Genomic DNA, 11,468 nt, shown 5'->3' on the forward strand with positions numbered 1-11,468 from the left:
TTTCGCCTTGGAAAAGAATGTTGTGATTTCGAATGTCTGGATCACCTGAAGAACGTTACCAGAACTGGTATAGTTTATGTCGTTGATGATAAGAATTCCTCCACGACTCAGCAACAAGAGCTACTCTGGGTGATGAGCTTAATGGTGCTGTTGCGGCTATTTTAATTTTTCAACAAGGATCCAGATGGCGCCGTTGACGAAATTCTTTCACTATAAACGTCAACGATCAACATCAGCCATCAGGGAACGAAAAAGGTACGCTGTAACGTGTCTGAGTAATTATACCTCGAGGAGTACATACAGTTATGTAATGAAGATTCATATGTGAGTGTTTGTTTTCTTATTTCTTTTCCCTTTGTTTCATTTGAATGGATTTTTTTACTCAAAGAGCGAGGTAAGATTACGTCAGATACGTTTTTACATATGCTAAAAAAATGGAAAATGATGATGATGAATCAATGACACGTAGAAAATTATAATCTATTGTATTGCTGTTATCTAATGGTGTTGTAGTTGACTGTATGGTGGATGTATCTAATGGTGTTGTAGTTGACTGTATGTTGTTCAATATTGCTATGAAACTCTTCTGATTCATTGTCACTTATACGAAGGATGGAAGTATGCGAATTGGGAGAAGTCAGGTTGAGAGATGCAAGATTTATACGCTCGTTCTGTCAGTTATCCCAGTGTCTGTTACGCGATAGAAAATGAACGAACTGAATAATAAATGCATTATCGGCATGAAGATTGCTTGATGTAGGCCACCGCTTTTTTTCTATCCTTCCGATACCATTTTTCTTTTTTTTCTTTTTTTGCGAAACACTTTGCTAGTCGTGAGAAGCAGCAATTCCCTTCTGCGAATCAATTACGGTTCACGAGAAATTGTATTATAGCCTGGAACGTATTCAAATTATCTTCAATTATTCTCGGCTGTTTCCATTTCCATTCGTCTCTTACGTAAGTACTCGTTTGATGTACGTACATAGTGAGACAATAATCGTTAACACCTTTAATGTCTTCAGTATTATAGAATAAGACGCGAAAATACGTTGAAACCTGACTTTTAGATTCGCGAGACTCTATAAGGCTTCGAAAGTCTCTTGTTTCAGGCCGAATAAAAAATTGTAGATGAAGAATTACATTGCGAGGTCTGTTAAGGAAAATTTTAAATCGTATCGTTGTAATAGGATTATTTCAGAGAGGGAAATTACGTGTTGCGTGCGAAGCCACGAGCTTTCTTTCAGGCTAATATACATAATTGTCCTATCGAACTTTCCATCTAAACCGTTGCGCTCACACGTGGATTTTGCATTTCAATTTTCTTACTTACAGTCCAGTCCAGTGAGACCAAGTTAAATTTTTCAGCCCTCCGAGGTAGAATATGTTTTATAGAGAGACGTACAACGCCATGAAGGGGAGACAGATCAATAAATTGGGTTATCTTTAAATTACTGACAATCATTTCATCGACGCGGTTTCACCGACACCGAGTCCCCCGGCAACGTCTGTCAAAGCTTATTTACCGATACACTGAAATCAACCACAATCATTTTACCGACCTCTTCCTTTGCTGACAGTTATTATACTCGCTGTCATATGTTATCGTTGATTATACATCTTTATTTACAAATTCGTTCCTGTGTATAACGAAACAAAGGAAGAAACGAAAATGATACGTTTCATGACGCATTGTTAAATTATTAATTAACGAGAGTTACATATCTACATGAATGCTTTGAAATGTCAGTTATAATTCATGAAAATGGATACAAGCCATTTTACTATACATAAATAGAATTATAAAGACATGTTACGTACTAATGCTTTTACGAAATATATTTCTGTATACGTTTGACGTTTCTGTATTATTCCTTATGTGCTTTCTGCTCTTGTGTTTAGCTCGTCGGAAGTAAAAATACGTTAAGCGAATCAGCTAATCTATTCGAGCGTTTCAACGGCTCAGTCTTCTCTTATGCAACTACCAAAAGAGAAGATAAGTCTTTGGTTATACAACATTTCATAACGTCCAAAGTAACGGGGTACTAATTAGTTGCAACTTTAAGACAGACCAGATATCAGTCATCGTCCGTAAATACATTTATTACGATCGTTTAAAGTTTAAAGAAACACCGTTATAAAGTCGTAATACGAGACAAAGCGAAGAGAAAGTAAACTGTTGGATATATGACAAAATAATTCTATTTTAAATAAGAGACTGGTCAGCGTGGTTATTTTGTTTACAAAATCAAACGAATTTAATGAATGTAATGGTAAGGAAGTAACTATAAGTGGCTGTTAAACTATTTTTATGCTTGAAAAGTAATTCGCAAAGTAATGTAAAGCAGTACTACTGAGTTGTACATAACCTCTTTCAGAATTTGTTCTTAACCTCTTGCTTCATAACTTCCTTAATTATACTCTTCAAACTTATTGACTACTTCGATGTTGTTACGAACAGAAACTGATAAAATATTAATCTTAAATATATATATATATATATATATATATATATATATATATATATATATATATATATATATATATATATATATATATATATATATATATATATATATATGTACTACTCACTCAAACTATGGATCACATAACCTATACAAAAAAAAAAAAAAAAAAAAAATTATTGTACACTATAAAGCAAGAGGTTAAATCTTTAATCTGTTAAGAATTAAATTTTTTATTGTAACTGCGAAAATTATAAAAGTACCAAGCGAAGCAAGTACGGAATATATGCGGAATATGAATCGCTCAACTAACCAAAGAGCGGCTCAGTGACAAAATTAGTAAAGTAAAGACCACAAATATTACAACATTATATTCTACCACAAAATAATTCTCTATACAAAAAAGGTACACAACGAATCGATTTTTCACAACGATAAGAGTCAACAGAACCAATCAAGACCAGACGAGACTCTCATAAGACAACGATATCAGAGGGATCAAATCAGCGACTTCAATCTATGTTACAGAGTATAGTTATCAAGAAAAATTGCTCTTTTCATGAAAAGTATGGTAATGATACTCTTATAACACATTGTATATCTGGCAGTCGGATGTGCCCGTGGCCATCGGAAATGTAAAGACGACGCTTTTAGAAAGTGATAGCGCCATCGCGTATTAAAAACGCGTTAGAAGAAGGACGGTTTCGCTATCCAAGGCGAATCGAAAAGTGTGCGTGTTGCGAGAATCAGAGTTGATCGAGACGTCGAAGCATAGAGTCGTTAGAATTGAGTTGCGAGTGTTGTCGAGTGTTAGAGTTGCTAGTGAGAGAGAGAGAGAGAGAGAGAGAGAGAGAGAGAGAGAGAGAGAGAGAGAGAGAGTTACCAAATAGTTGTCAAGTTATTTGTTGTAAATACGAGCGTTGCATTTAGTTTTCCTGTTAATCAAACATCGTTTCTCTGTCTAACTAATATCTGTATTTTCAATCCATTATTAATATATTCCGATATTACAAGTGGGGGCTCGTCCGGGATTGAATAAGACAGAGAAACGATACGATTTAACGGAGCTATTTCTGCGGGAGTAGAAAAGAATAGAATAAAATGGCAAACGTTGAAGACGAACGATTGTCGGGTGAAGAGGATTTGACGCTGGAGGAGCTGAGGAGTAAGCTCGCACAGATGAATCTGCCTATATCCGGTGCGAGATCAGTGCTGGTTGCCAGGTTGAACAGAGCGTGCAAACCTGGTCGATCTACTCCTAAGGATTCGAAGCGTGGCGAAGAACCAACAAACCAGCGAGATCTAAGAAGCAAGCAGAGAGCCGAACGCAGTCAAGAGGGAGAGGAAGACCTCGAGAAGCTGAGGACGAAAGAGCTGAGAGCGCGTCTCGTTAGCTTGGGGTTGAAGGTAACGGGAAGAAAATCCGAACTACGCGCGCGGCTACAGGCGGCCCTAGAAGGAGACGATGTATCGTCGGAAGAAGAGAGCTCCGACGAAAGTGAAGGCGAGGACGATAAACAAGGCGCGCGAGAATACAGGAGAGGCACGCGAGCGGTGTATCAGGACCGCGATGAGTAGCAGCAGAAGGTATGCGTCGGTTCGATGTTGAGTCTTAAAGACGTGGAAGACTCATTAGAGAAATTCAGCGGGGATGATCTGCTGAGGGTAAATCAGTGGGTGGAAGACTTCGAGGAAATGGCAGAAGTGTGGGGTTGGTCAGACGCCCACATGGTGGCCTATGCTAAGAAATTACTCGCAGGCTCCGCTCAGGCCTTCGTACGACAAAAACGATGCGCGAAGTCCTGGGCAAAGCTAAAAAAGGCGTTGAGGAATGAGTTTGAAAATGTAGTAAGCGACCAACAGATACATGGCGAGTTATCCCATAGAAAGAAGAAAGCAGATGAGAGTCTGCAACAATATATGTATCACATGTGCGGGATTGCAAAACAAGGAAGGGTTGATACGCAATCCTTGATAGACTACATTATTCAAGGCATTCCCGACGAGGTCGCGAACAAGACTGTGCTATACGGAGCCAGGAATATCGAGCAATTAAAAGAGCGTTTCAGGCGCTACGAAGCGATAAAAAGAGATATGGAGATGAGGACGAAATTTGAGGAGCCGAAGAGTAACAGGGTAAAGCCGGTGGCGAAGCTGTCCGAAACCGAGAGGAACAAGGAACCCGGTCGATCTGGAGATGCGAGGAAGACGCGATGCTACAATTGCTTCAAATGTAGGGAGTACGGACACATCGCATCAAGTTGCGACAATTTGGGTGAGCCCTCAAAAAAAGTTTACAGCGTGTTTCGGTCGTTACAAACAAGGCGTGGTAAGGATGTTAAGATGGAAAATTTCAAATTGAGCGCGTTGATAGACACCGGTAGTGAGCTGACTCTAATGCGAGCAGATCAGCATGTGAAAATCGGAGCGCCCAGATTAAGTCGGGAAATCGTTGGATTTGGCGGTGTCGGTTCCGGAAGGAATTTTACGCTCGGGAAATTTTCCACGAACATTATTATAGACAATGAGTCGTACTGTATAACCATACACGTAGTTCCAGACACAGTGATGCAACATTCGCTTATTATTGGCGCAGACTTTTTGGACACTGTTGAAATAAGTATAAAAGGGGAGAATCTTTTATTAGTAGAATAAAGGACGAAAATCCCGATGAGTGTCCGGAAGTCCTCAAGATAGATGTAGAGACACAGGCGAGTGAGATAGATTTGTCACACGTTAAGGACATGCAACATAGGCTAAAAAGAGATTTGAAGAGAACCAAAGCATTGCTAAGAGACGCTCAAACGATGCTGGAGAGATCGAAAGGTGACTCGACGGGTAAAGCAGCTTTACGACAGCTGAAGAACCAGTTAGAAGATGCAGAATGCGCTAGAGCAGTTGCAGTTAAAGCGAAACAGGCACTGGAGCAAGAACCGAATGAGACGCAGGCTTCGTTGCAGGAAGTACTGCGGCAACGTTCCGAAGCAGAAGATCGTGTTAATGTAGCTAGTCGCGAACGAACTGAGCTACTGTCGCAATTGGAAGAAAATAAAGAAGAGTTAGCAGAAGTTTTGAAGAAGTATCGGGCAGCTGTGCAGCAAGTGTCGGAGGAACGGAGAATAGTGGCAAGACACGTGGTGATTGGTAAAGTGGACCACGAGATGGTGTCCTCGTCGGATTCTTGCGGCCAGCAGGAGGACTTAGCGAACATCACGAGGAGGAAGAATCTGGCTAAACAACAGCAACAGGATGTTGTTGATGATATTTGCGAATTTACTGAGAAGGATAGCGTTGCGGATGTGAGGGTTGTTTCAAGTTTTCGGATAGACTCGAAGAGAGTGAATGCAAGGCGAACGAAAAGACAAGGGAAGTCGCACGTGCGGAATCCCTCCAATAATATCGATATACAGAGGATGTGGATGACGAGGACGACGATGGGATTGTCGAGGACACGATGAACGTGAAGACCTTCGAAAAAGAAGAGATCATAGTCTCGGTAGATGGTAAGTTGTTAACGTCTTCCATGTACGAACCGAGCCTACGAAAATGTCACGATGCTGCCACGACGATCAAAGCCCCTGACAAGAGTGAAATGGGTAAACAAACAACGGAGAGGAAGATAGAGGAAGAGCGAAAGAGGAGCAGTAGCATCGAGGACGAACAGGCCGCGGTGTTCCAAGAGGAACGAGATCAGCTGCGTGCGGACGCAAAGAGACGGATTGAGGAGATCCAAATCCGAAACAAGCGGGCGTATAACAGGAGACGCAAGAAGGCGACAGCATACAGGACGGGAGATCTAGTGGCAATCGAGAGGATGCAGAGGGGTCCCGGGCTAAAGCTGCATCCGAAGTTTCTTGGACCGTATCGGGTGATAAAAGTCCTGCGAAATGACCGATGCATAGTGCAGCGAGAGGGGGAGCACGAAGGGCCACGTACAACTTCCACGGCAGCCGATCACATGAAATGGTGGAATGCTGACGATAGTGATGTAAGTGCGAGCGGCGATGATGAGCACATCTGAGGGCAGATGTGATTGTCAGGAAAGGCCGATTGTAATATCGTAGAATAGCTTTGATTGGAGATCGGCTGAAAATAGAAAAACCGTGTACGTCGTGTTTCTGTGGTTCGTTTACATTTAAGAGTGCCTACGTGACTAAAGGCACGTAGTTGGTAGTTCTTACATAGGTATGAGGGAAACAATAGACAACGTTAGAAGAAGGACGGTTTCGCTATTCAAGGCGAATCGAAAAGTGTGCGTGTTGCGAGAATCAGAGTTGATCGAGACGTCGAAGCATAGAGTCGTTAGAATTGAGTTGCGAGTGTTGTCGAGTGTTAGAGTTGCTAGTGAGAGAGAGAGAGAGAGAGAGAGAGAGAGAGAGAGAGAGAGTTACCAAATAGTTGTCAAGTTATTTGTTGTAAATACGAGCGTTGCATTTAGTTTTCCTGTTAATCAAACATCGTTTCTCTGTCTAACTAATATCTGTATTTTCAATCCATTATTAATAAATTATAATTAATCGAACAAAATTACACCTTTAATATATTCCGATATTACATTACCGTGATGTAATATTTATCATGCTTATTTTGTACGTAAAACGAATCGTTGGAATATTCCCGAAGCTAACGAAGCATTTCCCAAAAGTTAAACCGAAGAGATTAACGCGAATAGTTAAGTGAAATTTTTCCATTAACTTGCTGACCAACCGGCAAATAAAAAATCATAAAAATTGTTTCAATGTGTTGAGGTCACGCATAACTTCTTTTTTCATTGACGATTACCAAACAGGTAAAATTTCGAAATTGTACGAAGGCCACGTGACCAGATCGTATTGGAATTTGAAGTGCATGGAAAAAGACAACTCGAAGTACAAACCTTGAGCTGTACTACTCGAAGTACAAACGTGAACTAATGGATGCAGAAAAGCAATTAACGCCAAACATCCGAACAGCATCTTGGAGCCCGTCATTGTTCTGAAATAAAAGAAGTGACGAATTAAAAAGACGCAGGACTAATAATAATAAAGGAAACTTAGTTCGTATTATAAATTGAATTTACATCAGAAAAGAAGCACGACCAAGCGAAACAGATCGTAGAAATGACAAATATCATCGATATACGTTTCAGTGTAATTTCACTTTTGAAAATTATTTAGTTTAATACGATCGTATTCATCGCTCCGAAACTTTCATTGTGCTGCAATTTGTGCTGCGTCTTTTTAATTTCTCTATCTTTCTGTGTTTTCGGAAAAATTACTTGAAAGATTAAGAATTGCTTGCCTTATTTTATTTTCGATTAGTTAGGATTTGATTATTCCAGGTAAGGTTTATTATTTATAACAGGTTTTATCACTTGTTTATTATTTAGGAGTTTGTTATTTTAGGATTAGTACCTTTTAGGATTTCTTATCCTTCGAGTTTCTGTTTCAGATATCTAGGTCTATTTCAAGATGTTTTATTACATTAGGATTATTTATTCGATTAAGATAATTTAAGAGTTTCACAATGTACAAAGAAATAATCGCGTGAAATTTAGATTTATGCTTTAAACGTATTAAACACGCGGTAATTTCAATGTCTATAGCCTCGAACGTGTTCTGATTAGTTGTGTCATTGTCTGTGACATTGAAATCACAAAAATCCATTGCAAGTGTGCTGTCATGCAATGTGGATGTAATTGGGTTTTTTGGGGTTAGGTTGGGGTTAGGTTGTATCATCTGATTTGTACAGTACTATTTTAACGCAAGGACAGGAAAGTTATTATATATTTCCCGTCCATTATTTGAATCGTTGTGAAGTGTAACGAATTATATTCGATTCGAGGAGATGTTAATGAATTACCCATTTCATATGTAATTACATGGAAATAAAAATCATTGCAAAAGTAATTGATCTAATGACAACGGAATTTCCAATATTTTTTTGTTTCGTCACCTCTTTTTCGTAATATATCTTTTATAGGTACGTGATTTATTAATCGTTCGAATGGAAATAATTATTCGTATAATATTCAAACGATTCTAGCCATAAAATAAATTAAAACGATACCTGTCAATGATATGCAATCTGCGTATGACGTCAACCTCGATCTATGCTTATACAAGAAATTTTATCAATCAATGACTAGATATACAATAATCAAATATTATAAAATTTCCTGAAAACCTTTAGGTGTTAATATCTTTAATATTTGCAAGTTATTGTTTAGCGCTAATTAGTTAGAATGTAACAAGTGGTGTACCAGAATTGAGATAATTAAGCCACACGAACAATCTTATTTAGATCTTTTTAATTTTTTAATTCTCTTTTGCTCTAATACTTCGTAAAATTAATCTTCATTAGCTACTACACTTCATAGAATAACAAGAGATAATTTTTCTTATATAACGTTTCATTCATAAAATCTATCATTAAAGTATATCTTCATAAAAATATCATTCCATACTAACGGTATATTTGGCGTCATACGAGATAACAGTTACCAGTGATGACATATGTAACTTTATAAAGATATCTCGTTTTATTATATATTAAAAGAATGTACTCATTGCTGCTATATTTCAGATGAAAAAAAGGCGGCAACGATTTTACAGTAAAATCGTTCGTTTACAACTGATTCATTTACATTTCATGATAATACTGTGCATTCTGAATATGCTATGATTTGGTTTAAAATAATAGATAGTCCATTCTTGCATACTATTGCTCCAGCTTTACTTGTATTTTCGATATTGGTATAAATAGAAAGACAATTAATGTCGTTCGAGTCTATTTTCGGATCATTTATATTACGTTTAATCCATATAGTTATCATATGAGACATAGTATCGTAAAATTTGGAAGAATAAAACGTTCGTACAGGAAGTACATTTTATAAGAACTCCAACAAATCTGCGTGTGCACCTAAAATACAAACTGATAGTGATAGTGATTGTTCATAAGTTTATATACATTATCTAATGTCAATCGAAGGTATCAATTCTTTTTCTCCATAAGAGTACTTTTTCATTTATATGTGTTCAAAAATACATGTGTTCAACCGTGAAGCATATGTCACCTACAACGAAAAAGAGTTTTCCTATACTTAATATTTCCTTTATATACCTATGAAAGTCTATTCTTCGCGTAGTATGAAATTATGAATAAATCTGGAATATTGTTCAATCTGAAAAGAAAAATAACTTATTGACATCATTCATTGATACGAGATTCAGAATGTTTGTTTTGTCTTGCAGAAAAAGAAGGCAGCCCTCCCTTTCTTTTAATGTGAAATAGAAAGCGAAAATTTGAAAACAGATTTTTTGGAAATTTACTTGCAAATATCGTTTTCAATATCGTGATTTTCTTCCCAATGGTACTGTACTTTCAAATTTTCCAGTATCCCTCTAAAAACAAAAAGTCGAACCTCGTTATTGTTAACGTAGGCATTACAAGGAAGAGAAGTATTAGAAAGCAGCTCCTTTTTATTATGGATTTCTTTATAATCATGTAAATAAGAAATTCCGGAAATTTTTTCCTCAAGAATTTAATTCTTGTGTTTTGATTGATAATTATTACACTGCATACTAACTTTTCGCATACTGTTCGCGTCTAACAGTTTCCTAATAATAACTACTTCAAAATTACATATGTTCTTGCACGAATTCAAAAGTACGTATGATACAATTACAATTGATTCTAAAATAATAATTATTTAAAGATATTAAGATACTAATTAAACGTTTCACTGTATTTCAAAATCTGGAACAACAAATTTTTATTTATAAAAAATGAAACTGTCTTTATATATTCTTTGTCACGATGCTATTTCTTATTACCGTGTCGACATTTTTTAAAATTCATTTTGTTATCTCTACGCAATATGAAAATTCATATACTGCTTAATATTTTTTACATATTATCCATCCACCGCATGATATCTCCTGAAAAATCAAAATATTAATGTTATATTATTACAATGCTTCTTAAATTTCAATTTTTGACAAATTTGAAATCCAATATATTTTGCACAATTATTATTTATCAAAAAATTCCAAGTTAGTAACTTTCTTTTCAAATGGCAAATAACATATACTTTGACTTACCTGTAAGTTTTTGTTCCTAATCATCATTTCCTCTTATAGAACATCATTATTGTTCTTATAATTACTACCAGTGTCATAGATATTGTAGTGGCTACAACTGAATTAATAGAAAATGATAAATAACTGTGTATAACACTAACACATAATTGTGTATAACAATGACACATAACTTTTACTTACACTTCTGTCGATAAGGGATTACTTACTGTGATATCCTGTTGATGTTTCTTAAGGCACTTGATTAGGTGCGATACGGTATCATTCCTTATGGTATACTGTAGATAAGTATTTTAGAAAATAACAAGAATAAATCTAAATTATTCAGAGGTTCCAGTTTCGGCTTAGACATAAATACAGGACCATTTGCAAAGAAGAAAGGGTGCGTTTCTACAGCCTCGTTATAGTAACCATGAATACCAATCTCTGAATTACTGGTTACTAAACATAAATATCCTATAAAATTTAATATATTTCTTTAATTTTTAATACATACATGAGTTAGTAGTTCTAAATTATGAATCATCCTACCTGTGATATTACGCTTTTCCTTATAATATCATCACTCGAGTGAACAACATTAAGATCATGTAAACCATGTCATCCTATCTTACTGTGAAGATACTTAGTTATGTTATCTAACATTATAAAAATATCATCAAATTCAAGTCCTTTTATTCACATCACATGGCCACGACGATCTGGTTCTTCGTTATATAATGTTCTAAAATTTGTCGTATATATAGGATGTACAAACCGTGATATCAAGGTATCAGTTCTTCCTTCCCAAGGGACAGTTTCATTAAAATTCTGATAGAATTAAAAATTAATTATTAATATTCTAACAATCATATATGTTAAATACGTTATAGTCAACGATATATACCTGAGCGAATGTAGGGGTGATTCCTTGATAATTATAAAT

General features: G+C 36.5%; 1 protein-coding gene across 2 annotated transcripts in view; it reads right to left on the bottom strand.

Moving 5' to 3' along the window:
* LOC126877577 (venom serine protease Bi-VSP-like) overlaps nucleotides 1-11,468 on the bottom strand; it is a 31,445-nt gene that overhangs the window by 14,982 nt on the left and 4,995 nt on the right. The window lies entirely within an intron of this gene.

The sequence above is a fragment of the Bombus huntii genome, unplaced genomic scaffold (assembly GCF_024542735.1).
Source record: "Bombus huntii isolate Logan2020A unplaced genomic scaffold, iyBomHunt1.1 ctg00000193.1, whole genome shotgun sequence".
Classification (NCBI taxonomy): domain Eukaryota; kingdom Metazoa; phylum Arthropoda; class Insecta; order Hymenoptera; family Apidae; genus Bombus; species Bombus huntii.